Source organism: Oncorhynchus nerka, linkage group LG28 (assembly GCF_034236695.1).
Source record: "Oncorhynchus nerka isolate Pitt River linkage group LG28, Oner_Uvic_2.0, whole genome shotgun sequence".
In the NCBI taxonomy this organism is placed as follows: domain Eukaryota; kingdom Metazoa; phylum Chordata; class Actinopteri; order Salmoniformes; family Salmonidae; genus Oncorhynchus; species Oncorhynchus nerka.
This window is the reverse complement of record NC_088423.1, coordinates 25653574-25667626: the sequence shown is the minus strand read 5'-3', so window position 1 is coordinate 25667626 and position 14053 is coordinate 25653574. Positions and strand designations below refer to the sequence as shown.

Below are 14053 nucleotides of genomic sequence, written 5' to 3'. Positions count from 1 at the left end.
TGCGAATGTACTGATCCTAAAGTGGGATAGGACATACATGTTTGACCAGACAGGTACAGTACTGTACACAGGGCTTTGAGTCTGCTCAAATCAGTGTCACAGAGGTGGAAAGATTGCCATCTTGCAGTCACGCTTCTGGTAAAGCCTTGTCACAGCCAAACTTTGAAAAACAATTTCCTGAGCATCTAATTTCTCTTCTCTGTGGAGTGTCATGGTAGTCAATGAAAGTGGCTACACATAGAACTGGTACAGAACCTGTTTAATGGATTACTTACAATTGCCTTTTTTTCTGGCCAAGATAACGTGGTTGTGGGCCAACATGGCACAGAAAACACACTCTCTTCATTTAAAGAGTCCATAAAGAAACATAACTCATTTAAAACTGTGCTGTAAATGTCTAGCTGTAAGTTAAGATCCAGACTTTATTATCTGCAGTATGATGCTAAATTCATAAAAGATAGTCGTGATCCATCTCAGATTCCAATGAAACAGATGTAAGATATCAAACTGTTTTGTATAGAAAATATCACACCTCATTGAGTGTTAAAAGGATTCTAGTTGAACAGCACGGTTCCAGAGAAGTATCTTGCTGATTCTGTAATTGAATTCAGGAAGATAACAACAGCACAATTAGCTGATGAGGAACTGTAGCAGCTCTCAAGGAAGAGGAGGGTGCCACTATGGCCCATTAATTGTGCCTTTGGTTGGCTTCATTCATAAGTGAATAGCGATTTTCTGGAGTCGCAGATCCAGTAGTCGATCTCAAATAGCTGCGTTTACAATAGCCTTGAGCACTGTATGTTTCCCACATTTATTTGGGTATGTCCCTTCCTCCTCTCTCTATTTCCTTTTGTATTTCCATTTACATATTCTTTCCTGTTCTAGGCTCTGAACTCTCAGTATGGAGCACACAGTAAACTCTTCCCAAGGGACTGTGGAGTCCCTTAACCTACCAGAAGAGCTGGGCACCATCATAAATTAGCTTGGTGCAAATGAGCATGGTACGTATCTGGAATCTTTCTTGCACACCTGCTGTAAAATGAATTAATTTTGTCCTCTGTTTTTTTTTTTTAACTCTACAAAAACTATAGGGGTTGGGTTGACAAAGAAGGGGCACAGCCTTTTGTTAATTAACTCTATAAGCCATTCAGAGAGCAAGCCAGTGCTTATTTAAGTGGTAGCTCTCTGCTCTCCTCACATGTGTGAGTTTGTGGGAAGCCATGAGGAAGAAGGGTTAAGTTGATCCATTGAAGATCTCTGAACCATAACTTCTATTTGTGCTGCAAATCCAAAATGTGAAAACCATGTTAACTACAAAATATCTTTACAACACAAATAAAATACTGTTTATTTCACAGCAGTTAGGTGTCTCCAAGTAATTAGGAGTTGAATAGGTACATCGGAGGGCTCACTTCAATCCGTATCGCAGAAGTTCAGCGCTATAGCAGTTGAGTTGACATATGCAGCGTGTCCCGCGAATGCAGTCTGAGAATGCGGGAACATTGCCTTTAAATTCATATTCAGGGTTCAGAAATTCATATTTATCTTTCAGAAAAAGGCTACTGATTCATCTGTTTGGGGTTCTTTGTTGATTTTGAAAAGCTTTTGAAACCGTTACATTAAGCCTGAAGAGAGGGATCTAGTTCCTATTGTTCTACACTCTTGTAACATCAACATATTTGCTTAAGGACAACTGCTGAAGGACAATAGGCCTACTTTCAAAGGCTTTTGAATAATTCCCCAAAAAGTATTATTTTTCACGATTCATTATTTTCAATGAACAGCTGTCCTCCTCTTTGCCCTTGACTTTGAAAGCCATCTTCTTCTCCCTGTAGATGAGGCACTTGGCTCTCAGCAGGTGCATCCCGTTAGGAGGCCTTCCAGACCAGATTTGCATGGCGAGGCTGTTTATTTGCCGTTATGACTAGGACTGATTTCTGTTGCTGGGCTAAAAGACGTCTGCCAGTGCCATTCATTAAGCCTTTGCCAAAAACACTCTCAGATCCATTTTCATAACAAGCGTGTCGCCAGCTTGACACAAGCCAAGAGCTCAAATCCCCAAGCCTGCTTTGAATGTTGGTGTACATTTCTTAAAGTATGGTCCATTGTTCAGAACCTTCCCACATACAGATTTCCAGTGAGTCATTACCAGAGCTGGATTCCCAAAGAGAATTCCATTAGTCATTGTTCTGTTAGATGTGATGTAAGCAATTGTTAAAGACCCAAGTGCTTCAAGGCTTCTCAGATTACTCTTTTTTTTTGTAGAAAAATGACAGCTGAGCAAACCTCTATTTCATTAATACTATGTTAAATGGACCCATGTTGAATAATTGTAACGTGGTCCTATGCAATTTGATTCACCAGAGCCCTATACTACAGTACATATGTAGTTTGAGGAGTTAACGAGGGAATTTTGGTTAGACCGGGTACATTTCTATGGCAACAAATCCATCAGAACTAACCTGCTCCGGGACAGGTTAACTCAGGGTTAACTAATTTATCCTGAATGAAGTGTCTGAACCACGAGTTGAGGACCAATGAAATCAGATACCCTCCCTCTGGCAAAGATTGTGTCATCCCTTAATTTGAGGAAGACGACTGATTAAATATTCTATTAATCAAGGTTTTTTTAGTGTGTAAAAAATGTCATCTTAAAATACCTATCACATTACACATTTAGTAATGACAGCATTGGCTTTCCAAACAGTACATTTTTCACGCGATTGTATTTTGAAATTTTCTAAATAAACCGACAGCTGCAAACAACCATAGACATATAATCCATAGATGGCAGTTCCCATTCAAGTCAAGACTGGCAGCCATTGCTAGCGTGGCCATGAGGTTAACAGTCAAAGCCAGGGTTAGAGGTTCCAAATCCTTTCTATAGATTATATGTCTATGGCCACAATGCAACAAGCTGTTCCACAGATAGAAGGAGTGATAGGTGCATTGATAAGCACACCAAAGACGGAATTAATGATACATTGTCAAATTAAGAAGCCACTCCTAAAAGCCTATTTCACACCATAGCCTGCTGAATTTGCAAGATAACTTTTCTTTCATTTTGATTTCGGCACAAATTAAAATGTGGCAGTGACTCACCCATCGATTGATGTTTCAGCACTGTCTCAATGAAGAGTTTGACGTTCGACTAGCCAAACATGACACAATGCACTTGGCTTGCCAGAGTAAACCTGGGTATTTGGGAAGGAATGAATATGCTTACAAGGCTTTCAATCCAATACTAACCATTGACAATAAAATGAGTAACCCCATGTTATATTCTGCATGATTATGTTAAAAAGCAGTATATATACCATAGTAATACTGCAGATAGCACTTATTTTATACAAATACTCATGAATGTTCTCCACTCTAGAAATCGAAATATTGGTATGCAGAGGGAGATTAGTTGGAGCAGATCTAGGTGTATTACCAGGGAAAAGATTCACTCACACAAGTTAATAAGCAACACAATTGGTTGAGTTTACAGCTGAGTGCCTTATCCATGCATGAAAAGATTTCATTATCCATTATTGTTTGTTTTCCCTGATTATGTCACAGATAGAGAAAGACAACTAAATTACTGTTGTTGCACCTATTGGGGTGTACAACCCCCCAGTCCTGCCAGTTCACAAATTAGCTTGGCATCTGGGTCGATTGCATAGCAAGGATGGTGTCTGCACACCTCAGCACACAAAGAAGTTTCTTATCAATCACATTTATTTATAAAGCCTTTCTTACATCAGCTGATGTCAAAAAGTGCTGTACAGAAACCCAGTCTAAACCCCCAAACAGCAAGCAATGCAGCTCTAGAAGCACGGTGGCTAGGAAAAACTCCCTAGAAAGGCCAGAAACTAGGAAGAAACCTCGAGAGGAACCAGGCTATGAGGGGTGGCCAGTCCTCTTCTGGCTGTGCCGGGTGGAGATTATAACAGAACATGGTCAAGATGTTCAAATGTTCATACATGACCAGCATGGTCAAATAATAATAATCACAGTGGTTGTAGCAACAGGTCAGCACCTCAGGAGTAAATGTCAGTTGGCTTTTCAAAGCCGATCATGTCTGGACTAGACTGAGCCGTCAGTGAGCCATTGCTCATCAACCACAACTTTCCTATTTTTTCAAGGAAAAAAAGGGTTCTTCAGCTGTCCCCATAGGAGAAACCTTTTTGGTTTCAGGTAGAACCCTTTTTTTGCAGGTAAAACTATTTTCAAAATGGTTATACCTGAAACCAAAAAAAGTTATCCTATGGGGACAGCCGAATAACCCTTTTAGGTTCTAGATAACACCTTTTTTTTTTACAAGAGTGTACTTACTCAGTAGCTCATGAATGGCTGTTTCAAATTCAAATCACAAAGAATAGCCACCAGGCGACGTTTCCTCTACCTGATCCAAAGTCTACAATAACCACAATAACTACAATAAGATTGTCAAACTTTGTCTTTTGCCTGTTTTTTCAGATATGCGGATGGTTCTGTGGATGTGTAGCATCTTCGCTGTCCAAGTCAACCTGGCCAGGTGAATGCATAGACTATATAATGCATGTAGTCTGTTTGATCACTCTGATTAAGTTAGTCATTTCATACTAGCATGTTGTGCTTCCATACAACCTTCAATGAATGACATGCTTATATAGTAGATTTGATTGGATTTGCATTTACATTTGATACTTTTGTTAATGCTGAAAAGTTTAGCAGAACTTATACTCTTCCCTTGAAGCAAAAGAGGTTTTCCAGTTCACCTTGGTTTCACCATAGTAATCATACTGTAGTTGCACCAGTATCACCTCTCCCACCTTTTCCATCCCAGAGAGCAGATCATTACTACAGACATGATGTGTTACCTAGGGGGAAGCACAGCCCCACTGCCCCAAAGCCCCTCACCCACAGGCTGACTGCACCCATGATGTCAAACCCACATTGACAGAGAGTAGCCAGGGGTTGTAGAGAGATACGGTCAAAGGGAATATGGTAGTGACTGCAGGCGTACCAGCCATGATGCTCGACAGATACCTTTAAAGCTAACAGTGCGGAAGCACACTATCTTGTTGAAACAAACTAAGGATAGTAGTGTCATCTGTCATGTATTGTATATACTGTTGACTCAGATTCCATTCAAAAAGTCTTTATTTGTATGTCCTATTTATACATTTCAGTTATTTTTTCTGTTTCTAAAGCATTCTGTATAATTTTATTTTCTCCACAAAAGCCCCCCAAAATGTATTACAGGCGGTGATACAGGCATGCAGAACTAGATGTTTACTTAACTGTAGTTCGACCTCAGATGTCTGTGACGTTTCTTTCTATTTCCCCTCACATCAGGCAGTGAAGTATACATGCTGTTTGTGTATTAAGTCTTTCCTCTGCTTTGATTCTACTGTGTCTGAACAAGGAAACAGACGGGACAGAGGACAAACAAGAAATGTGTTTTGCTTTCACTCAAATGCTGACATGCAAGGTTGTAATGAGGTTTGTAAGTAAACTAAGCAGTTTAAAGTGTCCTGTGCCATTTTTCAATTTTAAGACATCAACATAAAAGGTGAAACATTTTAATGCAGCTAATTTGCTAATGTATTTACATTAAAATCCCTTTTAATCCAACAAAATTTGCCTCTGTATGTTTATTTTGCAAGGAACAGTCCTTTTTGTTATACAGTATGTATGTATGTATGATTATTGTTGAAACTGATATCCTTGTTCAAATCCCGTAGGCATGACCTCTTAGCTCACTGATAAAACCCAACTATATTTTCAACAAAATATCAAATATATTATCCTGGTTTAAAACCCATTTTAAAGCCAAACAGCAGCGAACATACAGAAAACACATGACCAAGTCCGCAGCACTGTGACCCTGTCTGCCACACAGGCTGAGAGTGCACCCCGTGTGTGTTCCAGCCAGGCTTGCTAATAAATGGTGTGCTTGGTAGTGCCAACATGAGCATGTTAGTTCATTAGGCAAGTCGAGCCTACCGCTGGCACCCAGACCAGATGTCACAGACACTTTAATACAGTGGCCTGTCAGTGCAAACTGAACAAATGACAGTGGCCAGCTATGACGTGTTCCTCAGACTCCATTCTAAGGGGGGGGGGTTGTGATAATGAATGTTGCTGTCTGGACGTCTGCATATGGTATGCCATGATTAACACTTGAGATTAACTACACAAGCAAGACAGTGCAAGGTGACAGTACAGCTGGCACATAGGGCTTTTGTCATGCTCTGTACTATAACGAAGATAGTATATAGGGGCAGACTGGCCAGAAGAGCCAGATGGGCTGGTCCAATTTTAGCACAGTGGGCCTGATGTGTTAGAAATGCCAGGGCCAATTTCTGTTTTGCCATTCTCTGTACTATAGTACTATAACAAAGATGGTACGTAGGGGTTTTGCAATCCTTTGTACTATATAGTTCTGTAACTTTTATTTGACCTTCATTTAAGCATGCAGTCACCATTAAGACCAGGGTCTCTTTCACAAGGGAGCCCTGCATATACAAGTCAAATAAAAAATCTAATACAATATAAAACTTGTAAAATTCAGTGCAACACAAATATTCAAGAAAAACACTGACATTCCTCAATAAGATGGTCCTCAATCAATATTTAAAATTCCCAGAGCGGCACCATGAAATCCAATTGTAATGTATTTTGTAGTTGGTTCCAGCAATGAGATGCTTTAAAACTAAAAGCGTATTTACTTAGTTTGGTGGAGACCCGAGGAACCTCAAGAGTTATCCAACCTTGTGAACGGGTTCGTTATCTCATGTTTTTATATTTTAAATGCGAAGTTAGGTATTTCAGAAGCTATTGTAGTAGAGCCTTGTAAGCAAAAAAGGGAATAATGAAGTGATTTACGGGATTTTAATGAGGACCCCCTAAGGTCTAAGGGCCAGGGGTTGGGTTTCTACTAAGCTAACATATAGGATTGTTTTAAGATGGTCATACGGAGGATCATTTAGCTGGCTACATATCCCCCTGTCTCCCCTGTCTACATATCCCCCTGTCTCCCCTGTCTACATATCCCCCTGTCTCCCCTGTCTACATATCCCCCTGTCTCCCTGTCTACATATCCCCCTGTCTCCCCTGTCTACATATCCCCCTGTCTCCCCTGTCTACATATCCCCCTGTCTCCCCTGTCTACATATCCCCTGTCTCCCCTGTCTACATATCCCCTGTCTCCCCTGTCTACATATCCCCCTGTCTCCCCTGTCTACATATCCCCCTGTCTCCCCTGTCTCCCCTGTCTACATATCCCCCTGTCTCCCTGTCTCCCCTGTCTACATATCCCCCTGTCTCCCCTGTCTACATATCCCCCTGTCTCCCCTGTCTACATATCCCCCTGTCTCCCCTGTCTACATATCCCCTGTCTCCCCTGTCTACATATCCCCTGTCTCCCCTGTCTACATATCCCCCCTGTCTCCCTGTCTACATATCCCCCTGTCTCCCCTGTCTACATATCCCCCTGTCTCCCCTGTCTACATATCCCCCTGTCTCCCCTGTCTACATATCCCCCTGTCTCCCCTGTCTACATATCCCCCTGTCTCCCCTGTCTACATATCCCCTGTCTCCCCTGTCTCCCCTGTCTACATATCCCCTGTCTCCCCTGTCTCCCCTGTCTACATATCCCCCTGTCTCCCCTGTTTACTTGTCCCCTGTCTTGATTTAGAATTGTAGGACCCCTGTAAGTATAAAAACAGATATGAAAAATAAATATTTGATGAAACATTGAATTTGGCCTTACTGCTATTATTCCATAAAAACTAACATATTCATATTCATACATGGCAAAACAGATAGTCAAAAATGTATGTTTTGAAGTGTCTTTCTTATATCTGAGAGATATAAGAAAGATCAGATTGTCAAATAAATTATATCCATATTCAACCACTTTTTTTTTGGCACTAAGTACTTCCGTGTATTATTCCATTCAGTTTTTTAAACTTTCAGACAAGTCTTGTGAGGCTTGTGGGTGTCCTAGAGCAAAACAACCGACATGTACAGTAACCTTGCCAAGGACTATATATCTTTAATGAAGATTGCCAGGTGAGCCTTGAGCCATGTGGATAAGTGACACTGATGCTATTCAACATGTACTAGAATAAGAATTTGGAGGACAGAATCCCATTTCACTTAGCCTATACATTTTATAAGGAGAAACTCGCCCCATGGACATCTTAAATAAAGACATTCATAATTCAAACCTTTATGTAATATTGATATATTCCCTCAAAACGCGATTCACTCCACCGACGCCACATTTCATCTGCCTTCATATATCTTGATCTAAATATTGAAAATACGAAGGAGAGAAAGTGGGTCAGGAAGCAGGCAGATATCCAGAAGAAATGTTCAATGATGCAAGACAGTGCAGGGCGACACTTGAAACACACAGCAGCAGTGAATTCACCCTGCCTGGCAGAGACAGGTATCAGGAATCAAGGTAAGACCCAGATGCAGACTGTCGAAGTAACACTGTTTATTGTAGCAAACAGGGGCAGGCAAAGACAGGTCAAGGCATGTAGGGGAAAATCCAGGGTAAGGCAAAGGTACAGGATGGCAGGCAGACTCAGGGTCAAGCAGAGAGGTCAGGCAGGCGGGTAAAGGGTCAGGACAGGCAAAGGTTAAAACCGGGAGGACTAGCAAAGGGAGGCTGGGAAACGATAGGAGCTGACAGGAAAAACGTTGGTAAGCTTGAATGAACAAGACAGAGAATACAGGTATAAATACACAGTGGAAAATAGGGAAAATGAGCGACACCTGGAGGGGGGAGACAAGCACAAGGACAGGTGAAACAGATCAGGGTGTGACAGTACCCCACCTCTAGGGACGCCATCTGGCGTTCCACCTGGTTGACTGGGGTGCCGGCGGTGAAACTTGGCGATGAGGGCCGGGTCCAAGATGTCTTTAGCAGGAACCCAGAACCTCACCTCCGGGTCATAACCCACCCAGTCAACTAGGTACTGGAAACCAGTGCCCCGTGGTTGAACCCTCAGGAGGCGTCTCACTGTGTACGCTGGCTGCCACTTGATGACATGGGGGAGGGATGGGCATAGAAACGGAAGGGGCAGTCAGACATGGTTTTGACTCTAGACACAAAAAATGTAGGTTAAAATATGGAAGGTACAGGGCAACAGAGGATGAACAGCAGAGGGGCTAATGATCTTGGAGCGGGAAGGACAGGTCTCAACAGGTACTTGAGAAAACCCAGCTTTGCTTAAACAGTTTCTCACACTGATGAGCCAGAATGGAAGGGAGCGCTGATCCTCACCAGAGTTAAAAAGGCACTTCCCCGATAGAGGATTTATCATGAAACCGGTTTGCAGAGTTTGCAGAGTCCTTGACATGTTTTGATGATTTTTCGTCTTTTCTTGAAGGCTGGCTGGGATCCAGGCAAGGGTGACAAAATGTTGGGCGTTAAAGGGTGAGCTGACAGCTCAAGGAAGTTCTGTGCTACTCTGGCTCTGTGTATCAGATTTAGGTTGACTTCTGCACAGGTCTTGCCCTTCTCCAGCTCATGAGGTCTATATTTCACAAAGTTGATTGATGCAGAGTGTTGACATGTGGGCTATTTGTGCGGTACAGTACACAGGAAAGTCAAATAAGGTAACTTCTTATTGCGATTCTTCTGAGATTATTTAGTATACAACATACGCTTGCATTACTTATGGTAATCTATATAGGGAATATAAGAGACCCAAATGCAGACACAGGAGGCAGATGGTAGAGCTCCGATATTTATAATAACAAAGGGAGTAGGCAAAGGCAGGTAGGGGACAGGCCAGGTCAGAGTCCAAACAGTACCAGACGATAGGCAGTCTCGAGGTCATGCCAGGCAGGGGTCAGAAACCAGATTTGAGTCCAAAACAGTACAAGGGGATAGGAGGCTGGTAGTCAGAACAGGCAGAGTGGTCAGGCAGGCGGGTTCGGAGTCAGGACAGACAGGGGTCGAAACCAGGAGGACTTAGAAACAAACATAGACTCGGAAAAATGGGAGCAAGGAAAACCACTGGTTGACGTGGCAAACAAGATGAACTGGCACAGAGAGACAGGAAACACAGATATATATACACCGGGGATAATAAGCGACACCTGAAGGGGGTGGAGACAATCACGAGGGCAGGTGAACCAGATCAGGGTGTGACGGCAATTGCAGAAAATCTGTATATAACTTAAGATACATTATAAGGATTTGAAAGGGCAAGATGAGCCTGGTACATCTCTACACTGATTTACTCATATAAACCAGGTCAATTCATGGGCATACAGCTTCATACTCGTATAAAACAGGTCTACCCTGTATTGAATATGAAATCACATATGTTAACTAGACCTTTTAAACATTATGTTGACCAAAACATTATTTTTAAACAATGTATTTGTCCTTTAAGCTGTTGAATGTAGACTTGTGGTGCCAAATCTGTCTGTAAAAGTACACATTTCAGAAATATGATTGAAATCATTTTGAGAACTCATATGAAACTTCTATAATGATACCAGACACCTTGATTATGCATAATATATGACACATTTGTTTATACGTACAACTTTTCTAGAGCCTATAAATGTAAAGTAGAACAGAGTTACACTGGCACTATTGTGACCATGGGATTAAATGTTAAGGCTGGACATAACACAGTGAGTATAGTGCCATATCTATTGTACAAAATGTACGTGCTTTAATATAGAACAACCATAGGCTACTGTGGAGCATACCGTATGTGCAGGTCTGGTCTACCTTTCAATTACTGTGATAATTGGGTGATTTTGGTATCTCCGTACCACTGACAGCCCAGCTCAGTCTTGCATCATTCGCCAAGATGGCCCCTGCGGTATTTCCCCCGGGCTGTCTCTTTTTCAGCCGCTACACCGTCCATCTCTAACACACCAGGTCAAAACATGCTCAGGGATGTTCACATCAGCCAGCCACAGGTACAGATATAATGAATCCTAAAATACACACTCTTACAGAGACAGACTCCAGCCCAGAGCAATGTTCAGCCACAGAAAAATGTGTGCAAAACCAACTCATCTTGTTGGCAGGGTTTGTATAGCCCCCACAACAGCGTTGCTATCATTGTTTAGTCGTGTTATTCCCAAGCTATTTGCTATTTTATTTTCTGACGAGTATTTAATGGATGCACACCCAAGTTTCACAACCTGGGTAGACTGTAGTAAATGTGTTTAAAAACCCAACGGTATGTTTTATCATGTGTTGATTTGATTTGAGCATTCAAGAGCATGATATTGTCAAATTCCTCAGGAACCATGCCTCTAGTTCACACTTCTGACATGAATAGGATTAAATAGGTCACAAAATATTAATAAATTGATGGGCTATCATGCCCGTGCTTGCATAAAAATATGCAAAGCACAAGCACGGGAATGTCAGAGGAGCTTGCTGAAAACAATGATTTTACACCCCACATAAAAGAGGAGCAAACAACAATCTCAGTTTCAGATGGTATATCCACGTTTGCAATCTCACATTGGTATTACTTTACAGAAACGTCAGTGTGTACAGTATATCAAACCAATAAATACATGCAAAATATCGACCACATATCTTCAAAAGCTGCCAAACACAGTTACTCCTAATCCAAAGAGGAAAATTATAAGTCTGTAAATGTCCACGTGGTTCCTTCCACATGCCGTTACACCATGGCGGCACGTCAGAGCAGGGAGAATAGTTCTTTAATGACATTCACCACGGCTTTCACCAGCTGGTCAAACTTAGGAATTCCCTCTCGTATGCACTGTCGACGTCCCATGCTCTGCTGACGTCCCATGCTCTGCTGACGTCCCATGCTCTGCTGCCGTCCCATGCTCTGCTGATGTCCCATGCTCTGCTGACGTCCCATGCTCTGCTGCCATCCCATGCTCTGCTGACGTCCCATGCTCTGCTGCCATCCCATGCTCTGCTGCCATCCCATGCTCTGCTGACATCCCATGCTCTGCTGCCATCCCATGCTCTGCTGACGTCCCATGCTCTGCTGACGTCCCATGCTCTGCTGACGTTCCATGCTCTGCTGCCGTCCCATGCTCTGCTGACGTCCCATGCTCTGCTGCCGTCCCATGCTCTGCTGCCATCCCATGCTCTGCTGCTATCCCATGCTCTGCTGCCATCCCATGCTCTGCTGCTATCCCATGCTCTGCTGACGTCCCATGCTCTGCTGCTATCCCATGCTCTGCTGCCCACTACAGCACTGCTCCAGCACGCCCAGTCACCCTTAGCTCACATTCCACAGTTTATCCCAAAATTAAGATATGGATTCAACTGAATTATTCCACAAGGAGAAAAAAAGAGGAACTAACACCCCACATAAACCACCCCCTGATACAGTATACCACCCCCTGATACAGTATACCACCCCTGATACAGTATACCACCCCCTGATACAGTATACCACCGCCTGATACAGTATACCACCGTCTGATACAGTATACCACCGTCTGATACAGTATACCACCCCCTGATACAGTATACCACCGTCTGATACAGTATACCACCCCCTGATACATTATACCTCCGCCTGATACAGTATACCACCGCCTGATACAGTATACCACCCCCTGGTACAGTATACCACCACCACATATACCACCCCCTGATACAGTATACCACCCCCACATATACCACCCCCAGATACAGTATACCACCCCTACATATACCACCCCCAGATACAGTATACCACCCCTACATATACCACTCCCTGATACAGTATACCACCCCTACATATACCACTCCCAGATACAGTATACCACCCCTACATATACCACCCCTGATACAATATACCACCCCTACATATACCACTCCCTGATACAGTATACCACCCCACATATACCACTCCCAGATACAGTATACCACCCCTACATATACCACCCCTGATACAGTATACCACCCCTACATATACCACCACCACATACAGTATACCACCCCCAGATACAGTATACCACCCCTACATATACCACCCCAGATACAGTATACCACCCCCACATTGCCACCCCCAGATACAGTATACCACCCCCACATATACCACCCCTGATACAGTATACCACCCCCTGATACAGTATACCACCGTCTGATACAGTATACCACCCCTGATACATTATACCTCTGCCTGATACAGTATACCACCGCCTGATACAGTATACCACCCCTGGTACAGTATACCACCCCCTGACACAGTATACCACCACCACATATACCACCCCCTGATACAGTATACCACCCCAGATACAGTATACCACCCCACATATACCACCCCAGATACAGTATACCACCCCTACATATACCACCCCCAGATACAGTATACCACCCCTACATATACCACTCCCTGATACAGTATACCACCCCTACATATACCACTCCCAGATACAGTATACCACCCCTACATATACCACCCCTGATACAATATACCACCCCTACATATACCACTCCCTGATACAGTATACCACCCCACATATACCACTCCCAGATACAGTATACCACCCCTACATATACCACCCCTGATACAGTATACCACCCCTACATATACCACCACCACATACAGTATACCACCCCCAGATACAGTATACCACCCCTACATATACCACCCCAGATACAGTATACCACCCCCACATTGCCACCCCCAGATACAGTATACCACCCCACATATACCACCCCTGATACAGTATACCACCCCCACATATACCACCCCCAGATACAGTATACCACCCCCACATTGCCACCCCCAGATACAGTATACCACCCCTACATATACCACACCCTGATACAGTATACCACCCCACATATACCACCCCTGATACAGTATACCACCCCTACGTATACCACCCCCAGATACAGTATACCACCCCTACATATACCACACCCTGATACAGTATACCACCCCACATATACCACTCCCTGATACAGTATACCACCCCTACGTATACCACCCCCAGATACAGTATACCACCCCTACATATACCACACCCTGATACAGTATACCACCCCACATATACCACTCCCAGATACAGTATACCACCCCACATATACCACACCCTGATACAG

General features: G+C 43.2%; 1 protein-coding gene across 1 annotated transcript in view; it reads left to right on the top strand.

Moving 5' to 3' along the window:
• LOC115113054 (KH domain containing, RNA binding, signal transduction associated 2) overlaps positions 1–5502 on the top strand; it is a 116139-nt gene extending 110637 nt beyond the window's left edge. Inside the window, exons 11-12 of the transcript XR_003861070.2 lie at positions 886–1001; positions 4465–5502. The gene's annotated coding sequence lies outside the window, so the exon portion shown is untranslated. The remainder of the gene's footprint in view (positions 1–885; positions 1002–4464) is intronic.
• Positions 5503–14053: the final 8551 nt, after the last annotated feature.